The following is a 21,756-nucleotide window of genomic DNA, read 5'->3' as shown; positions in this document are numbered from 1 at the left end:
GTCGTGTCTGACTCTATGAGACCCTGTGGACTGCCGCCTACCAGGCGCCTCTGCCCATGGGATTCTCTAGGCAGGAGTACTGGGGTGGGTAGCCATGCCCTCCTCCTGGGGATCTAACCCAGGTCTCCTGCATTGCAGGCAGATTCTTTACTGCTGAGCCACCAGGGAAGCCCCTATTCATGGTTATATCCTACCAATATAGCAACAGGATCAGAAAAAGACAATATTTCCTGGTATGTCCGTGCCAAATAGAGGTCTTATATAAGACTATACATCTTCAGTTCAGTTCAGTTCAGTGGGTCAGTCATGTCTGACTCTTTGTTACACCACGTTCATGTCTGACTCTTTGTTACACCACGGACTGCAGCATGCCAGGCTTTCCTGTCCATCACCAACTCCTGGAGCTTACTCAAACTCATGTCCATCAAGTCGGTGATGCCATCCAACCATTTCATCCTCTGTCATCCCCTTCTCCTCCTGCCTTCAATCTTTCCCAGCATCAGGGTCTTTTCAAATGAGTCAGTTCCTCAAATCAGGTGGTCAAAGTATTGGAGTTTCAGCTTCAGCATCAGCCCTTCCAATGAATATTCAGGACTGATTTCCTTCAGGATAGACTGGTTGGATCTCCTTGCTGTCCAAGGAACTCTCAAGAGTCTTCGCCAACACCACAGTTCAAAAGCATCAATTCTTCGGTGCTCAGTTTTCTTTACAGTCCAACTCTCACATCCATACATGACCACTGGAAAAACCATAGCCTTAACCAGACAGACCTTTGTTGGTAAAGTAATGTCTCTGTGTTTTAATATGCTACCTAGGTTGGTCATAGCTTTTCTTTCAAGGAGTAAGTGTCTTTTAATTTCATGGCTGCAATCACCATCTGCAGTGATTTGGGGGCCCAAAAAAATAAAGTCTCTCACTGTTTCCACTATTTGCCCATCTATTTGCCATGAAGTGATTGGACAGGATGCCATGATCTTAGTTTTCTGAATGTTGAGTTGTAAGCCAACTTTTTCACTCTCCTCTTTCACTTTCATCAAGAGGCTCTTTAGTTCTTCTTTGCTTTCTGCCATAAGGGTGGTGTCATCTGCATATCTGAGGTTATTGATATTTCTCCCAGTAATCTTGATTCCAGCTTGTGCTTCATCCAGCCCAGAGTTTCTCATGATGTACTCTGCATGTAAGTTAAATAAGCAGAGTGACGACATACAGCCTTGATGTACTCCTTTCCCAATTTTGAACCAGTCTGTTGTTCCATGTCCATTTCTAACTGTTGTTTCCTGACCTGCATACAGGTTTCTCAGGAGGCAGGGCAGGTGATCACTGAGGAAGGCTTTCTTGTCTTTCCTTGCTATTCTTTGGAACTCTACATTCAAATGGGTAAATCTTTCCTTATACATCTTATATAAGACTATACAAAGATTCTGTCAAGAGTCTATCCCATTCACACAATGGAAATAGTATGGAGGTTCCTTAAAACACTAAAAATAGGGCTACCATATAACCGTGCAGTTATACTCCTGGGCACATATCTGGAGAAAAACATTATCCAAAAGAATGCATGCACCCAAGTGGTCACTGCAGCACTGTTTACAAAAGCCAAGTCATGGAAGCAGTCTCAATGTCCATCAACAGAGGAATGGGCAAAGACGATGCGGTGCATGTATACAGTGGAATATTACTCAGTCATTAAAAAGAATGAAATAATGTCATCTGGAGCAACATGAATGGACCTAGAGACCGTCATACTGAGTGAAGCAAGTCAGACAGAGAAGGAGAAGTATCACAGGATATACCTTGTATGTGGGCTTCCCCGACGGCTCAGCAGTAAAGACTCTACCTGCAATATAAGAAACACAGGAGTTGCGGGTCCAACCCCTGAGTAGGGTAGGCCTCCTGGGGTAGGAAACAGCAGCCGTCTCTAGTGTTCTTGCCTGGGACCTCCCAGGACAGAGGAAACCGATGGGCTACGGGCCGGGGAGCGGCGGAGCACAGGAGAGGCCCGGGCCGCACTCACTGCACAAGGAATCCAAGGCGGAGTGGTGCAGATGCGCGCACGTACAGAACAGAAGCAGACTCACAGGCTTGGAGGAGGAGTTCGCAGCTGTCAGGGAGAGGGAGGAGGGGGAAGGAGCGGGAGGAGGGGTAGTTAGGGAGTCTGGGATGGCGTGTACACATGGCATATCTAAACGGAGCGCCAGCGAGGACCTACTGCACGGCGCAGGGCGCTCTGCTCGAGGCTCTGCAGCAGCTGGATGGGAGCGGAGTTTGGGGGGCGGGTACATGTGTATGGACGGTTGGGTCCCTCTGCGGTTTAGCTGAAACTGTCACAGCATTGCTAATCAGCTGTGCTCCAACACAAACTAAAGCTCTGTTTTTTTTTGTTTTTTTTTAAGGGGTCTACCCCTGCGGACACACCTCAGGCACGTGGCCGTCCTGTTCTAGGGTGTTTCGTCAATCACATGGCTCATCTCCCATCACGAAGGGAAGCATAAGACCCAGGCTGGCCAACCAGAGCTGCCCGTTAGGGACCCGAGTGATTCTATCTGAGACGGTGACGAGAACCACGTCAGAAGAGCCAGAAACCATTCGTACAACCTTCCCGACACTACCAAGCAAGCACTGCTGCTTCCCTACTGTCTGTAAAGGCACATCTTCTTATCTATAAGGATGTAATTCTTGAAATGATGGCACCGCTCTTTGACTCATGTAAATCCTGTATGAGCATGAAACCAAACACATTGAATGTAAAGTTTTCAAAATAAAAAATGCATTTTTTTTTTTGCATTTTGAAAATGCTTAATTGAATGAAATGTCAAAAGCATGAAGGTTAAGGGCATTAACTACATTCTCCTGAAACTCCCCCATAAATGCTTGATTCCTGATGAAGTCCTTCAACACATGATCATAGAGATTTTACTTGAATACCTCCAGCCACAGAGAACACAGATGAAATAGGCAACTTTACTTTCAGAAATTAAATTTTTCCTGAAATGTGTCTCCTTCCAGCTTTCGTGCTGTATCCATCTTATCTTCTGAAGTCACACAAATTAATCTTTTCCACTGCTGCTCTTCAAATATGTGCAGAAATTATGTTCTAATTTCCATTTCCTTCAAAATGTCTTCATGTAAAGTGGAAAAAGAAATGTAATCTTGATGACATTGATTAAGCCCTTATATCTAATACATCTAAAATAAGATCTGTCCTTGGTCTTTTCATTTAAGTGATTCATTTACATTTCTCCTGCTTTTACCTTAAAAACCAAAACAGAAACCACCCCCCCATTACTGTTCACTGAAGAACTATTTCTTTGATCTATATAAGTTCAGATATAAATGAACTCCTCAGAAACAATTTGATCATTCCTATGGAGTTGTTGACTTTTAAAAGAATATTAAATATTTCCAGTTATTAGGAGCAGATATTTTTGGTCACTTTTTCTCAATTATTTCTAATAATGGAACCCTTACCAATGGCAGTAACAACTTTGCCTTTTTCAGAAATTCCAGTTCTTGTATAACCTAAGCCTATAAACTACAAAATATTTTCTTCTAGAAAGATAAATTCTAATAGGATGTAATGTATTCCCCCAGAACCTTCACCTTTAGAAAGAAGCCGTGTCATACACAACATCCCAAACAGTTCACAATACTGCCATCTAACTTTTTTGAGACCTGAGTCAATGAGGAAATCTTTTTTTTAACATACTTGATTTATGCTCAAGAATGCCAATAAGTTCTAGTTTATCAGAACCAGTCATAATATGCAATTAACATTACAAATGTGAGATCAAATGGGGTTTCCAGGGACAGTATAATTTTTTAGTCCCTATCAATGTCGGATACAGTAATTAATATTAAAATTAGCACCAAAGATCTTCTGATTATTTATAAATAATTGGTATTGGTTGACTGTTTACCACTTATTTCCATGCCTTTAACTAGAATCTCAAATTTCTTCTCTATTATAGATTGCAGATCATGTTATTGCTAATCACGGTTCTCAGCATGTTTCAGGATGTGCACTCTGTAATCAGAGTCCCTGAGTATAAATTCAGGATCCATTACTCACTAGTTACACATCCTGCTGTGCCAGTATACTGTTCTGGGCCTCTGCTTTCTTGTCTACAAAATGAAACTAGCAGTAGCCTGCTCCTAGACAGTGGCGGCACACGAAACAACGCACAGACACATTTAGAACAATGTGTGACGTATAGGAGATCAATCTAAGTGTGACTTACTGCAGTTCTCGTTATGATTATACATTCAGAAAGTCCTTATCATACCTGTGCCTGATTTCCAAATTACCCACCAAAATGACCTCCACCTGAGTGTTAAAATTTCCCTGGAAAAACTACAACTAAAACCATGGGAGTCATGACTTAGAGATCTTCAGAGATGCTAAGAAGCTGTAAAGGGCACAATAAACAATGTCACCAGAGATGAAGCTAGCCTTACGGAGTTTACCAGCTCTTAAACATACTGACCACCCTCTTCTGCTTATCCCTTCCCACTTCTCATCTAACCCTCTCCAGCTCCCTCCATAGAGTCCAAAGTTTCATGAATCATAATGCATCTGCAGTAAATGAGGAAGCCCTTGGGAGGCTACACACATTTCTTTCCTTAATTAATTAACTGATTTTTGGCTGGGTGGACTGGGGGTCTGTTGCCGCATGCGGGTTTCCTCCACTTGCAGCAAGCAGGGACTCCTCACGGCAGGCGCTTCTCTCGTGGTCAAGAGATTGTACAGCGCAGGCTCAGCAGCCGTGGTGCACCTGCTCGGGCGCCCCGCGGCATACGGAATCTTCCTGCACCAGGGACTGAACCCAGGTCCCCTGCACTGGCGCGTGGATTCTTAACCACAGGCCAGGCAGGAAAGTCCCATATTTCTTTTTACAGAGCCAGTATTGACTTTATTATAATGTTACTTGCATATACAGAAAATGTTAGTAGAAACTGTAATAACTATTGATTTCATTCAACAATAAGGCAAAACTGAAACTCAAAAAGTAACTAAACCAGTAAAAATGTAACTAATCAGTGACAGTAATTTAACATAAATGATGTTGTTTTGCTGAAGCTGATCCAGAAGTCACAGTCTAAAGTTGCTACTAACTGCTATGGTAGAGACAAAATTTTGAGTTCTACTACTTTCTGCTTTGCTATATTTTCATTTTGTCAGCTCACTTTTAACTTTTCATTTTACATTGGTGTATAGCTGATTAACAATGTTGTGACACTTTCAGGTGGACGGCAAAGGGACTCAGCCATACATACACAAGTATCCATTCTTCCCCGCACTCTCCTCCCATCCAGGCTGCCGCATAATATTGTCAGCTCTCTTCTCTGATGGAAGAACTGGGAAATCCTTGCTGGAATAATCTTCAGGGAAGGCATCTGACCTTCACTTGGTTTTCGTTAAGTTAGCTTTTTACTTGTTAGAACCTGATAGCTGATGCAGTGCTACTCAAGGCCAAACAGCCAACACATCAGGCACTGAAATTTCTCAGCAATATCCTAGCATAAGAGACACTCTCAGATGCAAGAAAAAAATCTTACATTTCACTTTATTATAACCGAAATTAAAATGGTAATATTTCTGCAGAGAATTGCGAAAATATGCTACACAAATTCCCAGACCCCACTGGGAGAAGTAGGTCACTTTGAAGTAGGGAGACCAAGGCGTCCCAGTTTGCCAAGGTCTCTCCCAGTTTTTATAAATAACTTTGGAGGAGTCCACAGATGAGCATCAGCTCCTCCGGTCACTTTTTGAGTAGGTCACCCTATCCCCGATTTGCTTCTGTCCACAACTCTTGGATCTCCAGTGTTCTCTCCCAGCACTTCCTGGGGAGTGTAAGCAATAAACAATCTGCCTGCAATGCAGGAAACCTGAGTTTGATCCATGGGTCAGGAAGATCCCCTGGAGAAGGGAATGGCAACCTACTCCAGTATTCTGGCCTGAAGAATCCCACGGACAGGGGAGCGTGGTGGGCTACAGTCCATGGGGTCGCACAGAGTCAGACACGACTGAACAGTTAATTAACACTTTCACTCCCAGTTTTAGCCCTGAAAGTCCCACACCCTGGGAACTTCCAGGGCAAATCAAGAGGGCCAGGTGCCCTCCTTTGGAGCATGGAGCACTTGATGTGTTAAAGGAAGCCCGTGTTTGTTCCATATTGGGAGGCAGGTAAGAATAAAGCATGCCTGGATGTTACCAGTAGCCTCCTTCTTACTCAGCACCTACTTTTCATAACAATCTAGTTAACCTCAGACTTCTCTACCCCTGTCCTGGAAACAAGAACTTAGCAAGAACTTAGCCCTCCCCTGGCAAGGCAGCAAAGCTTATAAGTAACTTCGGCAGATTCCACAAATGAGCATCAGCTCCCCTGGTCACTTTTGGAGCAGGTCACCCTACCCCTGCTTTGCTTCTGTCCACAACTCTGGGATCTCCAGGTTTCTTCACGTTAGCCTGAGTGCTCACACTCAGGGCAGGGAGGCTTTCTTGCACCTGAACTCAGTAGGGCTTGTTTTCAGGCTCTAGACAGCCCCCCACAAAGAAATGACAGATCAATGTATTCTGTGAATATACATTCAAAAATCATCAACAAAATATTGTAAGTCAAACCTAGCAACATTTCAAAACGATTATTATATGCCATGACTGAGAATGATTTGTCCCCAGGATGCAAAATTGTTTCAACATCTGAAAATCAACTCATGTAATACACCACATCAATAGAAAATTCTCGGGAATTTGCTAAAAATGTTTTTTTAATTTTATGTAAAATAATTAACTCAGAATAAAATAGTTCAGTGAGTTTAAAGGATATAAAATCAACACATTAAATCTTGTCTTTTTTATACAACAGCAATTAGCAAATTGAAATAGAGATTAAGAAAACAATTAATTTAAATAGTCTCAAAAACAACTAAAGAATACGTTTAATAAAATAAACGTAAAATTTTTACTCTGAAAACAACAAAACACTTTTGGAAGAAATTAGAGAAGACCCAAACAAATGGGGAGACATCAGCGTTAAGTCATTAATAGTGTTAAGATGGCAATACATCCCATAACTGTCTAGAGAGAAAATAACACTTTACTTGAAAAGTAACAATTCAAATGACTGATGATAGGTTAAAAAAAGAAAGAAACAAACAAAAGAGAAATAGAAACCAGGGCAGAAAACAGAGGACACTGGCCTTACTTTTCTGCAGCTGCTGTAACAGATAACCGCACGCTTAGCAGCCTTAAAGAACAGAAATACTAAGTGACTTAAACCATTTTCTTATTTCATAGTTCTGTAGTTAAGTGTCTCACATGAGTCCTATTGGGCTAAAACTGAAGTGCCGCTTTACAGGACTGCATTCCTTCCTGGTTTAGAGTCTGGTTCCCGGCCCTCTCCAGCTTTTAGAGGCTGCTTGCATACCTTGTCTCATGGCCCCTTTCCTCTGTTTTCCAGAGCCGTGCTGCTTTTCTCTGACCATTTACCCACAGCTAGATGACAACTGAAGAAAAGGATCCTCTGCTTTCAAGAATACATGATTAAATTGAGTGCACCTGGATAATCCAGGGTTCCCTGTCCACCTCAAGGCCCTTAATTACAATTAAGTTGCAAAGTTGTAAATAATGGAACCCATTCTCAGGTTCTAGGCATTACAATGCAGACAAGTTTGGAAGGAAAATGAAAATGGAGTTGGCGTTGCTAGCCAAGTCCTCCGAAGCGGAGGCAGGAGGCCCCTGAGGAAGGATGGCTTCCGCCCGCGCATTTCAGCATGGATGGCATCTGACTGCTCCCTCACAGCGGCACCCAGAAGGTCCCCAGACGCCCGTGCTTGTCAGGCGCTCACCGCCGCATGGCGCGGCTTCTGAAGGGCCAGGGTCTCCTGACGGGCGTCAGAGCCAAGCACAATGCCCGCGGGGCACCGTGAACAACCTTGAGATTTCTCTTCCTTTATGAGACCCTGGCTCTTTCTCTTCTCTACAGCATTGCTTTACGTGAGTCTGCGTCTCCCAAAGAGCTATTCTTAAGACTCCAAACACAGCTGTTCGCTCTTCGCAGCCTTGATACTGATTTTTGTCTGACATATCTTTAAGGGGCTATTCTTCTGCCTACCACAACAGTGGAACACCAGTTTTAAAGTTCTGAGAAAAAAGAACTGTCAATCCCTAATTCTAAAACCAGCACACACACACACACACACACAAAATCTCTGGGAATAAGGCAAAAAATAAAAACTGTATAGACTGGAAAGAAAGATATAAAATTCTCTCTATTTACAGATAGTACAGTCGAGTACATAAAAAATCCCAAGAAAGCTACAAAGAAGATCTTGTAACTGAATTTTCAGAAGATAATAGATTGATATAGAGAAGAAAGAAAGTGAAGCTGCTCAATCATGTCTGACTCTCTGCGACCCCATGGACTGTAGCCCACCAGGCTCCTCTATCCATGGAATTTTCCAGACAAGAATACTAGAGTGGGTGGCCATTTCCTTCTCCAAGGGATCTTCCCGACCCATGGATCGAATCCAGGTCTTCTGCATTGTAGGCAGAAACTTTACCATCTGAGCCACCAGGAAAGCCCAATATAGATACAATACAGAGAAACCAATCACATATCTATGTATCATCAATGAATAATAATCTGAAATTGAAAAAAGTTTAAAGCATAACTTATTATAGGTACAAAAAATGGGATTCACATTGCAAGGTTAACAAAATACATGCCATTTGTGTACTGAAAATTATAAAACTCTGATGAAAGAAATATAAAACCTAAATTAAGTAGGAAATATTCCATATGCATACCAAAAGGCTCAAGATCAACTATTTCCAAATTGAACTAGAGATGTAATAATATCCTAATCAAAATACCAGAAAGATTTTTGTAGATATTGACTGCTTCTACCATAAATGGAAAAGTCAAAACAATTTTGAAAATGAAGAAAAATGTCAGAAAACTTAACACTACTTTGTATCAGTGTTTACTATAAGCTACACAGCTCAAAACTGCAGCTGGCAAGACACATAAGCAAATGGAATGGATTAGAGAATCCAGAAATAAACCCATGAAAATAGCCAATTAACTTTCATCAGAGGTGGATAGCCAATTCAGCAGAGAAAGAACAGTCTTTCAATAAACAATGCTGAAAAAATTGGGTATCTATCTGTCTCATACCTAACACAAAAATAAACTCAAAATGAATCACAGATCTAAATACAAAACATAAAACCATAAAAATTTAGCAAAAGGAGAAAAATCTTTCTGACTGGGTTAGGAGAATGTTCTTACACATAGCAGTGAAAACACAATCCACAAAGGAAAAATAATCAGTGAGACTTCTTCCAAATTAACAACTTTTATCTATGAGAGATATGGTTAAAAGAAAGAAAAGACAAGCTACAAGCAGAGAGGAAATTGCTGCAAATCTGAAAAAAGACTCGTACGCAGAATATATTTAAAAATTCTCAAAACTCAATTAGAAATCATATAAAGACGGCAAAACAGTTAACTTCACCAGGCAAGATATACAGATGGAAAATAAACACATGAAAAGATGCTCAACACAGTTACTCAAGAGATCAATTCAATTTCCCCTGCCAATTCAATGATGTTATTCTCTACCTGTTGGTCCAGTGGCAGAAAAAGCCTCCTATGTCCAGAGGGACAGTTCTAGCTTTCAATCATGGGAACTTTAACTAAATTCAGTTCAGTTCAGTCACTCAGTCGTGTCTGAGTCTGTGTGATCCCATGGACTGCAGCATGTCGGGCTTCCCTGTCCATCAGTAACTCCCAGAGTTGACTCAAACTCATGTCCATCACATCAGTGATGCCATCCAACCATCTCATCCTCTGTCGCCCCCTTCTCCTCCTGCCCCCAATCCCTCCCAGCATCAGGGTCTTTTCCAATGAGTCAGCTCTTCCCACCAAGTGGCCAAAGTACTAGAGTTTCAGCTTCAGCATCAGTCCTTCCAATGAACACCCAGGACTGATCTCCTTTAGGATGGACTGGTTGGATCTCCTTGCAGTACAAGGGACTCTCAAGAGTCTTCTCCAACACCACAGTTCAAAAGCATCAATTCTTTGGTGCTCAGCTTTCTTTATAGTCCAATTCTCACATCCATACATGACCACTGGAAAAACCACAGCCTTGACTAGACGGACCTTTGTTGGTAAAGTAATGTCTCTGCTTTTTAATATGCTGTCTAGCTTGGTCATAGCTTTTCTTCCAAGGAGTAAGCGTCTTTTAATTTCATGGCTTCAGTCACCATCTGCAGTGATTTTGGAGCTCAAAGAAATTAAGTCAGCCACTGTTTCCATTGTTTCCCCCATCTGTTTGCCATGAAGTGATGGGACAGGATGCCATGATCTTAGTTTTCTGAATGTTGAGTTTTAAGCCAACTTTTCACTCTCCTCTTTCACTTTCATCAAGAGGCTCTTTAGTTGTTCACTTTCTTCCATAAGGGTGGTGTCATTTGCATATCTGAGGTTATTGATATTTCTCCCAGCAATCTTGATTCCAGCTTGTGCTTCTTCCACCCCAGCGTTTCTCATGATGTACTCTGCATATAAGTTAAGTAAGCAGGGTGACAATATACAGCCTTGACGTACTCCTTTGCCTATTTGGAACCAGTCTGTTGTTCCATGTCCAGTTCTAACTGTTGCTTCTTGACCTGCATACAGATTTCTCAGGAGGCAGGTCAGGTGGTCTGGTATTCCCATTTCTTGAAGATTTTTCCACAGTTTGTTGTGATCCACACAGTCAAAGGATAGTAACATTCCTCCCTTCAGCACTAGGACTTCCAGACTCATTGGGATCAAGAGCCCAGCAAGGAGCAAACAAAAACGCTTCCCAGTGTATATTAGGTCTAATAATGAAAGTTGCTGCCGCCACCTCCACACACCGGTTCCTGATCCTTGCATTTTGATGGGGTAGAAAGCATGCCAAATGTGTATTATGTACATGCGTACAAGTGTATGTGTATATGTGTGTGTGTATTCCAATTTTCTCTCATTTAGTTTAAGTGAAGAATCTTGATAAAAGGATAAGAACTTTAATAACTTGCTATATTTTCTGACGTGTGCATGTATGTGTGTGTGAGAAATGAAGGACCCAAGCTCATCAAGCCTATTTAAGATGAAAAGATTCTCTTCAAGATTTTAAAGGTTGCAATTAGCTCACAAACTTTTATGTCCAAAACATTGCCTAACCAACAATGAGTTTTATAAAATCTATTATAAAAAGAAAGAAAAAAGTAAATTGAGCAGGGAAATTGAAAATACAACAGAGAATGCACAGATTCCATTAAACAATTACAAATTTATTAGAATTTTAAGCAGAGGGTATTTATCAAGTCACTAAGGTAATAAGACTGCCCTAAATATCAGCTTTTGACATGTGTATCTACATAAGCTCACACCATAGACACATTTACTTCTTTCAATATTAAATATTTTGTTACTTACAATAGTTAACAATGATTACAATATACTTAAGCCTCTTTTCTCTCCTTTCTTACTAAATTTTGCTAAAACTGCTCCCTATGGCCTGTAGCCTTGTATCTTACTTTGCCTATTGGTCTGGTTTGAGTACATTTTAATGAAAATATCTGGTTTAAAAAGGAGCAAAAAGAAATCTGTTAAATGTTATGTTCCAAAAATAGTATCTCTTATGGCAGGCAAATGAACAAAAATATGTTGAGTTTTATGATGTAATTTCATTTCTGTTTGACCAATGCAATGCTAGAAAAGAGGATACAAGTAGCCAAGATGCAGGAATTCCCTGGGTGTCCAGTGGTTAGGACTTGGCCCCTCCACTGTTGGAGGCCCAGGTTCAATCCCTGGTTGGGGAACTAAGACCCCACAAGCCACATGGCATCCCACCCCCGCATAAAAAGAACCCATTTGCTCATTCATATATTCATTTACCCAACATTTTGGAGCATCTGTATGTACCATCTACTCACACTCCTGGTACTGACTGCTCCCAGACTTCCGGTGTCACTTCCCTTTCAGCCCTACATCCATACTCTCTAGGTCAATGTTCTTGCACATTTCAGCATCTGCAGACCAGTTACGCAGCATTTGGTGCACACACAGACCAGCAATTTTATATCCTTTTTAGAGACTTATGAAAACAATAAAGCAATATCATAAACCACTACTACTTCTAAGACGCATTTAACAGTGATGAAGACTCAAGTTTTCTTTCAGCAAGTTTTCCAAAATAACTATATGTGATGCAGTGCTGAACAGTGTGAGGCATAGGTAAGATTCTCTGTTCAGTTACAATCTCTCTTCTTACTTTTTATTTCTGTGAAATGTGAAACTTCAAATGTACATATGTCATCAGCAGCAGCAGCAATAACCCAAACATGGGCCTAGAAACTATGGAGAGATGTCTTCATATTATAATACCTTAAGAGCCCCGTCAGAGGCTAAGTAAGTAAGTATACTACACCCCAAAATAGAAAAGATAGCAAGTGTACTACACCCCAAAATAGGAAAGTTGCCTATTTCTACTTGTGAAATAATGGAGATTGGCTTCCTAAATTTGTGTTTTGATCGCATTTGGCTTTAGAAGATTTGTATTCTTTTATAACTGTGATGTAACGCAAGCATGTGATATTGTTTGAAAAGATGCCCAATATGTCAGTTTCATTTCTTCACTGAAAAAATGAAAATCACAAAATATAAGAGTGTCAGTTTTTTAAAAATCAGACAATCTTGGTTGTGCTATCACAGTTTGCTCTTCATTACAAAGTCTGGTATTTTATCAAGAGTTCTAAAAACTGACATTAAAGAACACAACCATGGCTTTACTGGCATTAACACTGTTACGAAATTTAAAAAAAAATTATCCCTGATTTTAAAATCTCACGTGTGCTCTTTGTCTCTCCAAGTTGAAGCATTCATATATCCACATTTGGCTGCACAGTAAACTTATTAAAATATGTCCATTTCCTTCAAGGCAAACTCCAGGTCAGAGTAAGTATTTTCCCTGCCAGCTGCTTTCTGTAGACCAGCTGGTCTATGGACAGGCATCCATCCGTAGATGGGCGTCATCTGCCGTTGTTTACAGTAACACCCATCTCCTCTGCACACACAGCTTTTTAAACAGCGGTGCTCTTTATGGGCTTTCCTGGTGGCTCAGATGGTAAAAATCTGCCTGCGATGCAGGAGACCCGGGTTCAATCCCTGTGTCAGGAAGATCCCCTGGAGAAGGAAATGGCTACCCACTCCAGTATTCTTGCCGGGAGACTTCCATGGATAGAAGAACCTGGCGGGCTACAGCCCATGGGGTCTCAAAGAGTTGGACATGACTGAGCGACTAAGATTTTCAGTTTCACTTATTCACTGATCCTCAAACAGATTTCTGATTTGCAACATAACTAAAAAAAAAAAAAAAAAAAAAAAAAACAAAAAAGAAAACCTCATTAACTCCAAGGAACACAGGGTTTCACTGAAACAGAGAACAGAAAGGCATCAATGAGAGCCTGACACGGACCCACGTGATCCACTGCTGCGGTCTCCTCCCCTGCTGCCGTCCCCTCGGTCAGTCATGTCGGGCTCTTTGCGACCCCACCGACTGCAGCACGTCAGACTTTCCTGTCCTTCCCTGTCTCCCGGAGTTTACTCAAACTCACATCCACTGAGTCAGTGATGCCATCCAGCCCTCTCATCCTCTGTCGTCCCCTTCTCCTCCCGCCTTCAATCTTTCCCAGCATCAGGGTCTTTTCCAATGGGTCAGTTCTTTGCATGAGGTGGCCAAAGTATTGGAGTTTCAAATTCAGCATCAGTCCTTCCAATGAACACCCAGGACTGATCTCCTTTAGGATGGACTGGTTGGAGCTCCTTGCAGTCCAAGGGACTCTCAAGAATCTTTTCCAACACCACAGTTCAAAAGCATCAATTTTTTGGCACTCAGCTTTCTTTATGGTCCAACTCTCCCAATCTGCACATGACTACTGGAAAACCGTAGCTTTGACTAGACGGACCTTTGTCACCGCCTGTGACTACCTGCTAACACACACACAAGAGTAACTGTGCTTCCTGTTGACTGCATCTCATATTACAAAACAGCTAACAGCATCATTTGACTCAGAAATTTTCCAATTCCTCTTCTACTTTTACTTTGTGCATGATATCGCATTGTTTATCTCTGGTCTGGTTTTATTATCTTCCCCCCATTTGATGGAATTTTTACCTGAGCTGTTGTGAAGCACAGTTTTGATTATGCTACTGTGGTTTGCCATTTTCTCCATATCAAGTGACTAAGCTCATTAATTTCATACTAAAATGGATGATTTTTTTCCTTTGGGGGAAAAATTAATTGTTTTCATTTAAAAATGAGTGTTTTATTTATAAATTATGGTAAATATTCTGCTCATTGTCTTTCTGCAACTAACTAATAAATTCTCATACAAAGAACAATTGTTACCAGGCCAATAAAATGTAATATCCACATGTTCATTTTTGTATTTCTTATTGATAGCCCATATTCACGAGGAAAATAAATTCGTCTTCAGTAACTGCTTGTGTTCCATCCAATATCTAGCCAGATTCACTTTCTCAATGCTGTAACTTTCCTTTTCTTTCCTATCTTTCCTTAATTCTTACCTTTGGTTCCTAACACAAGCCTTGGATCCTCCTAATATTTCTCTGACTCAGGTTCACATGGTGTCTCTTACCATTTTGAAATCGTTCCCTGTCCCCAGAGCTTTGCTGATGATGGCAAGAAGCCGAGAGCTCCTCAGGGGGAGATATAATAGCCTGGCCAGCCTGCAGGGGCCCCCAGTAAGGAAGGCGGGTCAGTCAGCTCATCTGTAGTCACGGCTTTGCTGCAGTATTTGGAGAAGTCTTTTCACCCACATTAAGTCCAGGCTGGGTGTGATGGCGGCATTCCAACTAGTAAAGTAACTTCTGCTTGCTAAATCTCTCAGGATATCTTTCCTGCACATGTGAGTCCACTTGAATTATGTCAGTGAAAACCCTCCCTCTACGCTGAGAACCCAGCTATGTCCAGTCTCTTTTCCATCTTTCACAGTTCATGAGATTTTAAAAATGATAATACAATAAGTAAATGTGCATCATGAAGAAAACACTAAAGATTTGCATAATGCTGCAAAGAATGAGGCTAATGTCTATACATTTAAAAAGATGAATTGCTGGTTAGTTTCTTGTGCCCTCCTTCATGTTGATTCACCTAGATTCTATCTGAAAAAAAATGACGAAATTTCAGTATACTTTCTTTTCTTTGGACATTTCTCTTCATTTTGATTATTTTGATATATTTACTCTTTAAGTCAACATCTTTTCCATGGAAGTTGTTTTTAACTTACTTAAAGGCCCAAGGGCAGAATAATCAATAGAAGCTTCAACTGAAAAAGCTGTCAAGAACATGAGTCAGACAATATTTCCATGGAGGTCTACTTAATCATCTGTCTTGATTGAATGGACCAATTAGTTGATTGAAGGATTAATCAATTTGCTGAATTAAATTATTTTATCATGGATGGACCAGGCAAGTACCCAAATGAGCTAAGGGTAGGGGAAGGGGGAACTATGGCCATTGGAAAAGGAAGCTCTCATCCAAAGGAGTACTTCCTAGCCCTCCTGTGAAACCTGGAGACTAGCTCTGACATAAATTTAGTTTATCAAAGTCAGATGGGACTTCCCTGGTGGTCCTCTCCCAATGTGGGGGCCTGGGTTTGACTCCTGGTCAGGGAACTAGATCCCACATGCTGCAACTAAGTGCTCCCACGCTGCAGCTAAAGACCCTGCATATGACAATGATGACAGAAGATCCAGCATGCTACAACAAAGACCCAGTGCGGACTAATAAATAGATAAACATATTTTTTTAAGTCAGAATCTGATCTTTAAGCAAAATAGTCAAACATTTTTAAGTTGTCAATAAACTTAAAATTTCTAAAATCCCGATACTGTTTAGTTAATAAATGACCTAGCAGTTAGATATGCCTATCCAGCCAACTCTTTCTGACCTCACCTTTAGAATCAGGACAAGTGGCAACCACATGACTCTGCCAATGCACAATGTGAACACGCATATTTTCAGCCATGCCTGCCTCCACAGACACACAGAAAATGTCATCATAAATAATATGCTTTGGAGGAAAAGTGATAAGATACACATACACATGTGCATACACATGTATGTATATGAATGGGTGTGTGTAATCCTTCCCTAGTCCTTGCTTGGATTGGGAGTGAACAATCGTGCTCCCACAAAGTGAACCTGGCTCTTCCTGCACAATCAACAAACCTTCCAAAACCACTTCAAGCTTGACAGGATTCATAGAGTGTATCATATTTCCAAAATATCTGATCACCGTCTTTACTTTTTTGACACATGGGTTTATTTTCTTTTGTACAATGTTGTATCAATTTTCTTTTGATACAATGTTATGTCAATTACTACTGTCCAGGAAATTGATTCAGCTACATATACATTCATCTTCTAAGTATTCTTTTCCATTATGGTTTATCGTAGGATATTGAATATAGCTCCCTGTGCTATGCAGTAGGACCTTGCTGTTTATCCATCCTGTATATAACAGCTTACCCCGCCCCAGTCCCCGTCCCTTGGTAACTACATCTATTCCTTCGCCATGATTCTCTTTCTGTTTCATAGACAGATTCATTTGTGCCATACTTAGGTTCCACATTTAATTGATATCAGATGGCTTTTGTCTCTCTCTTTCTGACTTACTTCACTTACTGTGATCATCTCTAGTTGCATCCATGTTGCAGCAAATGGCATTATTTCATCCTTTTTTATTTGTTGTTTAGTCACTAAGTTGTGTCCAACTCTTTGGACCCCATGAACTACACCACACCAGGCTGCTTTGTCCTTCATTGTCTCCCAGAGTTTCCTCAGACTAGTGTCCACTGTGTCAGTGATGCCATCCGAGCATCTCATTCTCTGTTACCCACTTCTCTTTCCCGCAATCTTTCCCAGCATCAGGGTCTTTTCCAATGAGTTGGCTTTTTGCATCAGGTCCTTCCAGTGAATATTCAGGTTTCACATCCATACATGACTACTGGAAAAACCATAGCTTTGACTAAACGGATCTTTGTTGGCTAAGTAATGCCTCTGCTCTTTAATATGCTGTCTAGATTTGTCATAGTTTTTCTTCCAAGGAGCAAGTGTCTTGGATCATATCAATCATATTAAGTTAATATCAATTTATATCAATTAATATCAATCATATTAAAAGCTAAAAGAATCTGTGAGATTACCTGATGTTGATTGAAAAGCAAAGCAGTTCAAAGAATGAGCTTAATGATAAGTCAACACTAAGAAGACAGTAAAATGGAAGGGGGAGTGAGAAGGAGGATCAGCAAAAGAGAAAGAGAAGAAATATGCAGTGAGACAGAACACTGAGAGTTGGTGGGTGACTAGAAGACCAAGTGGAGAGGGCACTGCAAGGATGGAGTCCACTGGATCACATGGCACTGAAACATTAAGAAAGATGAGGAGCATGCACACCCCACTGTGTACAGAACAGGCAACTAGTGAGAACGTCCTGTGCAGCACAGGGAACTCTACTCAGCGCTCCATGGAGGCCTAAGTGAGAAGGGAATCCAAAACGAGGGGCCACACGTGTACACACAGCCGGTTCATGTCATCGCATGGCAGAAACTAACGCAGCGCTGTTATTCAAACATGCTCCAATACATGGTGAAAGAAAGTGAAAGTGGCCCCGTTGTGTCTGACTCTTTGCAACTCCGGGCCAGAATACTGGAGTGGGCAGCCTTTCTCTTCTCCAGGGGACTGTCCCAACCCAGGGATCGAACCCAGGTCTCCTGCATTGCAGGCAGACTTTTTCGCAGCTGAGCCACCAGGGAAGCCCCCCCCAAAATAAATAAGTAAAGAAATGAAAGATGAGGAACAAGAACCAGGCCTTGGATTGATAAGTATTATACAGTCACTAGGGATTTAGATGAGAGGAAAAGGTGATGAAGACTAAAATCTGTTTGGCTTTAGTTTAAAGGAGAATTAGAAAATTTAGACAATACTTTGATGACAGATTTCAACTTTGTCATTACAGCTTTGTTACTACACAAACTCCTTGAGATATACAACAAGGTAAGCCACAGAGATTTGAAATAACAATAGCTATTAGTGCCATGAATACTCTGTATCATTTAGGGACTTGAATTAAATTTAGTCCCTCCTGTGACTGTATTAGCTGCAAGGAGAGAGGGCAGTCTATAACCGCCACTTACTTTAATGAAATTAACTATAACCTGATGTTTTGCTAAAAGTAGCAGGAAATTGCTCTATAATCCAAATGTATCTTAGGTAACAGTAGGAGAAAATTACTACATGATGTTCTCCTTGGTAACTTGAAGCCAATGAAAGCTTATTATCCTTATGAAGTATGTAGACCTACTATAGTGTGTGAAGCAATAATACCTTGACATACAGTGGTTTTCCCCTTTAAAAGTCTCCAAATGTCAAGTTTCACTTCTCAACTCTTGAAGTGCCATGGAGGGTAAAATAGGGATACCCAGAGATACAAAATTTGTTCTTTCATTAAGAACATCAGAGAAGCCATCACCACTCCCTATCAAATACTCATCTTCTTTGTGGCATACAAAAAAGAACAGTGGCCTTCTTATGGGTCTGCCTCCTGAGGCTCTGCATCTCTTCAGAGTCATTGGCTTGGTAAAGAAAGGAATCCCTGAAACCCCTAAGAAGAGAGAGTACTACACAAATGATGATTTCTATCATGAACATCCGTGTCTTTCCTGTATGTTTCCATAAAACCGAATTTGAGGAGAAACCCTCTAGTCACAGGACTATCTAAGCCCCATGGAGAAGGAAATGGCAACGCACTCCAGTATCCTTACCTGGTAAAATCCCACGGACAGAGGAGCCTATGGGCTACACTCCATGGGGTCACAAAAGAGTCAGGCATGACTTAGAGACCAACAGCCACTTAAGCCCCATACCATATTGTGCCCCATCCCCAAGAAGAAATACAGGAGGAAATGTTTCTGAAGGAACTGCAGATATACTTTTAAATATAAAATCTCCCTAAAGGTGGGAGAATTCTAATCATACACCAAGTTCTGCACTGTTCAGGACTTCCCCGATGGCTCAGCGGTGCCAGTCAAGGCTTCAGAAGGAGGAAGCTTTGTCCCCCAGGGACACTTGGCAATACCTGGAGATGACTTTGTTTATCACAGCTGAGAAGGGAATCCTACTGGCTTCTGGGGGTGGAACCAGAGATTCTCCTCTACGTCGTCTGATGCACAGGACAACCCCCTACAACCAAGAACGAGCCAACCCAAATGTCTACAGTGCTGAAGTTGACAAACTCTGCTCCATTTAACCCCATCTAAATTCTAGACTCCATGCCATTAGCAACAAATTCACATCTCTGTGCCTTATGTGAGTTTCAGACATATGAGATAGCAGTTTCAAATGGTCCAACTCTTATGCACATTTCAAGAATAACACAACGAGAGAAAAAAAGCACGCTCCAAGTTATGGAACGCAAGCACCTGTCCTCTTTTCTTACTCTGCCACTCCGAAGTCTCTCGTTTTTTAACTGGAGGATAACTGTTTCAAATGCTGTGCTGGTTTCTGCCACACAGCAACATCAATCAGCCACAGACACGCCCCCTCGGGCCTTCCTCCCACCCCTCCCTGCTAGGCGGTCACGGCACCAGACCTAACTCCTTGGGCTACAGGAAGCTTCCCCCAGCCATCTGTTTACACGTGATGCTGCATGTATGTCAGTGCTACACTCAAAACAAGCACCTATTCTTAAGAGGAAACTTGAAGCCAGCAGTTAGCTTGGATGTTTTTTCCTGAGCTGCGTGGAATTCCTACCAATAATTACACAGAGAAGTGTAAAATCACCCTTCACACAAAGCATCTTCTAACAAAAACAAAGTCATGATGGAATCCAACAGAATCTTGACTTATCATCACATTATTGAGGAAACTGGTTCGCAACCTACAAGCACCGAGGCTTTCACATGGACGGAGTCATTTGCAATTTGCTTTTAGAAGCTTCTGAGTCTTTGTTGGCTTTCCACGCCAATTAACTAGCTAGGCCGGCTCTTCCCTCAACATCCGTTCAAATGCTACTTCTCTTCTGTAACACTGCAATTATTTCAGCATTCATGATGGCAAGAGTGGAGAAGGACTTCCACAGGGGGAATTTCTCCCTTGTCTTTAATAATGCGAAGCGGACAGCTGATTAAGATAATTAAAGCTTTTATTAGGACAGCCTGGTACAGGTTTGTTCTTCCAAGACATAAGAATTCAACTCAATTAAAAAAAAAACAAACACTTTCACAAAGTCTATCCCTAGCTTCTCCTTGTATTGCTGATGTTTGAAAATACCAAGTAGAGATATTTTCTGTTTCTAAAAATATGTAAGAATTTCTTGGTGTTTTTTCTTTTAATGTAGAAAACTGTTCAATTTTATCTTCACAAGGATGTCTATTTCCAAGGAGAAAATGTGTTAGTCTGCGCTTATGTCTAAATAATTGTGTTCCAGTCACTACACCCCAGTAGGTGGCCCAGTTAGTATCAGCACTGCATTTTAGAGCTGTCCAAAAACTCAGAGGGAGCGAGTTGAAATACAAAGCAAATAGCAGGAAAGCAGACATTGACGGGGCAGGCCAAGTACCTCCTCATTCCATACTGTCCATACAACCAGCATTTATTTCTTACAAGAATTTTTGTTCATCTCACAAAATGCTAAACGCATGCCTTTTCATTTAGAGTCATTTAATTTCTAACATTTTAACACAAATGGCTTTAAAAATAAAAAGGAACAAAGTAATTACATTTAATTTCATGGTTTAGATTCCTAAAAGCCACCATATTCTCTTGTGTAATTGAAGACTTCCATTAAAGCGAAGGGTGGGGGAAAATGTGAAACTTTTATCCTTCTCTTGGAACAAAAACACAAAGAATTCATGTTACCATTCCATTTAATATTTACTAGGAAAGAGGTCTGTGGCAATTTTGTGTTGCCTAGAAATGTAGAAATCATTCAAAATAGAAGTTGCTTCTAATTCTATTGGAAGAATGCCTCATAATTTCGTCTTTAATATCAGTTGAAGTTGAAAAAAATCTGAGAAAGTGAAATGGTCCATTTGGGGATGACTTTTTTCATCTCATAGAATATGGTACTAGACTTTAAAAGCAGATTCTGAAGGTAGATTAATAATTCACTGACTAAAGCCTTTAAAGAGCATCCGATAACCTCTGTCCCTGCTATTCCACTCCCACAGGAAAGCCTAAGTAAACCTTAAGAGTCAACACAGCTTTCAAAGGAAGCTCATTTACTAATAATAACCAGGCAGGCCCCCTCCTCAGCCTATACTTGCCTTTAAGAACTCTTTTTTATCCTTGGACACCTTGCTGATCACTTTTCAAGGCTTAATTAAATTCACACCTGCTAGGAAGTCTTCTCCCATCATTCTAGCTAGGATTAATCACCACTCTTCCAGTTCTCATAATCAATCTGGATATTTATCACATATGTCTATAAAATTATAAATATTTATAGACACACACCTCGATAAAGGGTAATTGTAACACTTTGTACTATTCTATGGATAAATTTTATCTTGATCAAATTTTCTAGGCATGTTTCTTGGAAACCTAATGAAGATGGAATGCCAGATTTGCCATTAGGTAATATTAGTTATGGCATAAAGAAAAATGAAATGATGTTATTTGCAGCAGCAAGGATGGACC

Source organism: Odocoileus virginianus, chromosome 32, assembly GCF_023699985.2.
Source record: "Odocoileus virginianus isolate 20LAN1187 ecotype Illinois chromosome 32, Ovbor_1.2, whole genome shotgun sequence".
In the NCBI taxonomy this organism is placed as follows: domain Eukaryota; kingdom Metazoa; phylum Chordata; class Mammalia; order Artiodactyla; family Cervidae; genus Odocoileus; species Odocoileus virginianus.
The sequence above is the reverse complement of the archived record's forward strand: the minus strand, read 5'-3'. Positions refer to the sequence as shown.